At 49.8% G+C, this 3477-nt stretch overlaps 1 protein-coding gene across 1 annotated transcript in view; it reads left to right on the forward strand.

Moving 5' to 3' along the window:
- Window positions 1-1452: 1452 nt before the first annotated feature.
- The window catches only part of Ripor3 (RIPOR family member 3), an 87826-nt gene continuing 85801 nt past the window's right edge, over window positions 1453-3477 (forward strand). The window contains exon 1 of the mRNA XM_008835160.3: window positions 1453-1995. The gene's annotated coding sequence lies outside the window, so the exon portion shown is untranslated. The remainder of the gene's footprint in view (window positions 1996-3477) is intronic.

Below are 3477 nucleotides of genomic sequence, written 5' to 3' on the forward strand. Positions count from 1 at the left end.
TTTTGGTCTTTTTGAGACAGGGTCTCCCTGTAGCCCCAGCTGTCCTGGAACTCACTATGTAGACCAGGCTGGCCTTGAACTCACAGAGATCTGCCTGCCTCTACTTCCCAAGTGCTGGGACTATGGGTGTGCACTCCCACGCCTGACTAACGGAGATCTTTTTTAAAAGGTTAAAAACTCATTCAATTTTATGACTTACAGGGCTTATACTGCATTCACTATTCTATAACTGTATTAATTCAACTGTGAACCTAGAAACTTACACCCACTTGTGAAAGAAATGTACTCTTGCTCTGGAATGTGTCACTGAATATGTTAAATCTGTAGTGAAATGCTTCTTCTAATCAATGTAGTTATTAAAAAATTTAAAAATAATGATAAAAAATAAGAATTACTAGATGTGAAAAACATTACCATTGAAATCTACCTGATGAGTTTATATCCATGCTTAGATGCCAACGAGTTCAGAAAGTAACCGACTGTCACTAGTTATAATCAGATATATAGAGATTAGAAATGCATGTGCAAACATCTTAATTTCAATTGCATTGAAAATGAATTTTTCTGTATGAAACTGTGTATTTTAATAATGAAATGGAGTTCTTTTTTAAAGTTTAAAACCTCATTTAATTTTATGTCTTATAGGGTTTATACTGAGTACAATATTGTACAATGTTGTATAACTGTATTAATTCAACTGTAAACCTAAAAATTTACAGCCAATCTTGAAACAGATGCATCTTAGTTCAGGAAATTGTTATTGAATATGTCAATGCTGTTGTCATGAAATGCTTCTTCTAAGTATGTGGTTATTAAATAAATAATTTTAAAAAAAGAAAAAGAAAAGCTGTGCGTGGTGGCATAACACTGTAATTCCAACACTTGAGAGGTAGAGTCAGAGGAGTTTAAGATCATCCTTGTCAACACAACAAGTTTGAGGTCAGTCTGGGCCCCATGAGACCTTGTCTTAAAACAAAACATCCTCCCACAAATACAAAAACAAAACAAAACAACAAAAACAAAGAAAGGAAAACTGACTAATGGGCTCCTCAGAGTGCTTGCTGCTAAGCTTGAGGACCTCAGTTCAGTTCCTGGGACCCACATGGTAGGAAGGAAAAACGGATGCTCCCAAGTTGTCCTCTGACCTCCATATGTGTGTCTTGGCACACACACACCACCCCCCACTAAGTAAGTAAATTAGTAAATAAATGTACAAAACAACAAGGAAAAAACTGGAATGAGAAGAGGGTGACAGCCTGGGACCCTTCCCTCTGTAGATCTGCACCCTTCAGAGTGGAGGGGCTGAAGGGAATCCCCTGCTGGGAAACTGGGACGGAGGAGGGGTGTACAGTCAGCGGCAGGCAGGGGGTGATGGTGGGAAGGAGAGGCGGGAGGAGGGCCGGGAAGGGAAGGTGGGAGGTGAGGCAGAAGCTGGAGGGAGGGTGGCCGGCAGCTTTGGGAAGAATCCGAGTCCCTGCCTGTGAGTGATTAGCAGCAGCCAGGCGCAGAGCACAGTCAACCGAAACTTCTAGGCATCCCCTCTGCCCCCGCCGAGGCCAGGAGGCATCCGATGCTGAGTGACTGATCGCGGGGGATTCGGGACATTGCCGGGAGCATTGCCGGGACTTGGAATTAGCGGAGATGGGAGTGGGGTCCGGCCCCCTGCGGCCACGGCTGGAGGGTGTCCACGCATCGCGGTGACACGGACGGACGGACGGGCCAGTGCAGCATCCGGGGGTGCAGGGCCGGGGCCAGGAAGCTTCCTGGAACCCCAGCCCCGCGGCCACTGCACCCTGACACCAGCCAGATAAGCATTATCGGAGCGGCCAGAGCCCGGGGACGTCGGACACAGGGGGGCCACCCAGTGCATTCCCAGGACAAGGAGGACCCGTGGAAGCCAGCGGCTGCAGGGTGCTCCCCCAGCCCGCTGCTGGTGGCTGAGGCTGACTCACAGAGAAAGCCAGGCAGCTGAGGACAGTGAACTCAGACTCCATGGTGAGTGCTCGGTGGGGTCCCCCAGCCTGGCTGGCATGTACAGGTGGACAGAAGGGGGGCACTTCCTCTCACTCCATCTAGGACAGGGGGCTGGAGAGAGAATCTGGCTGGGGGCTGAGGCAGCGTGACTGTGTGGCTTTGGACAACTTCTTTTCCCTCTCTGGGCCTCCGTGTGTCCATCTTTAAATGATCTTTAAAGGGTTCTTAGGAAACCCTCTTTCTCTGCCATGCACAGTACTGCGCATTTCTGAAGCTTTCTCTCTAGGAATCCTCAGCCTTCCTCCGCCCTTCGGGGTAGAGGTTATTTTTGTACAAAGGCTCAGAAACATGGAGTGATTTGCCTGAGACCACACAGCCCATCAGTGGCAGAGACCAGCAAACAGACCCATGTCTTTCTGACTTAGCTAAAGGTGCCTATCTATCTCTGATGGTTTGTAAGGTCTGCGGTCTCTGTTCTGTGACTGTGAACCTAACCCAGGCAGCTATCCATCACCTTGGGAAGGGGCAGAGAAGGCAGCTGGTCCAAGCCAGCAAGTCACTGTCAGCTGTCCAGAAGGAGCTGGTTGTTTGGGCTGGGCCAGGAGTTCCCGGACAGGAGGATGTCATTGCCTAGCCTTGCTGCCTAGGGTTCCCCTGGGCAGAGAAAAAGGGTTTGTGTAAGGGGTAGGAGAGAGCTGGGGGCAGGGAGTGTGGCTTGCAAGCCTTGACTGGGTTTTGTTCCAATTTTATTTTGTCTTTTCAAAAATCTGTTTTAAATCATCCCGGCCCCCGCACAGCTCCTCTGGACAAAACAGAATTGTGAAACTCATCAGCCTTTCCCACATGCCTCCCCTGGGGGGAATCATGTATTAATACTGTGGTAGGCTATTTGCATATGCACCCCTGCAGCTGTGGCAGGCAGCGGGCAGGGTGAGGTACAGATTAAGTCAGCCCTGGCCTCCCGGCACTGGGAAGGGGGTGCAGTTACATCTCAGGGTCAGGATGTCCTCAGCACATGGTGGCAGGTGGGAAGCCCCTAGGGTGCAGGTTCCAACACCCAGATGTGGCCTTTTATCGCTTCCCTTGGAAAATTCCATTGGGCAACAGCACTGAGATAGACCCAAGCCTCCTTCCCTTTCCAGGGTGGGATCAGAACCCCATGCTGTGAGGGTGGGTGGATGGAGGCATGAACTGTGGTCCCAGGAGTCTCCTTAATCCTAGAGAACCCAGGGTAGTTGGTCGCCTTCCTGGGTCTGCCCTGGATGGTCTATGTGACCTTGAACCAGTTGCTTCCCTCCTCTCAGCCTCGGTTTCCTTATCTGTGAAACGATGGGCTTATTTGAGGAAATTTCCGAAGACTGAAAACCCCAGATTCTGTGACTCTGGTTAAAGAATCAGGGCTGGAGATGTAATGTAGCAACAGAATGCTTGCCTAGCATGCACAAGGCGGCCCTGGGCGCGCGCACGTGTGTGTGTGTGTGTGTGTGTGTGTGTGTGTGTGTG

Source organism: Nannospalax galili, unplaced genomic scaffold, assembly GCF_000622305.1.
Source record: "Nannospalax galili isolate Female #2095 unplaced genomic scaffold, S.galili_v1.0 scaffold596, whole genome shotgun sequence".
Classification (NCBI taxonomy): Eukaryota; Metazoa; Chordata; class Mammalia; order Rodentia; family Spalacidae; genus Nannospalax; species Nannospalax galili.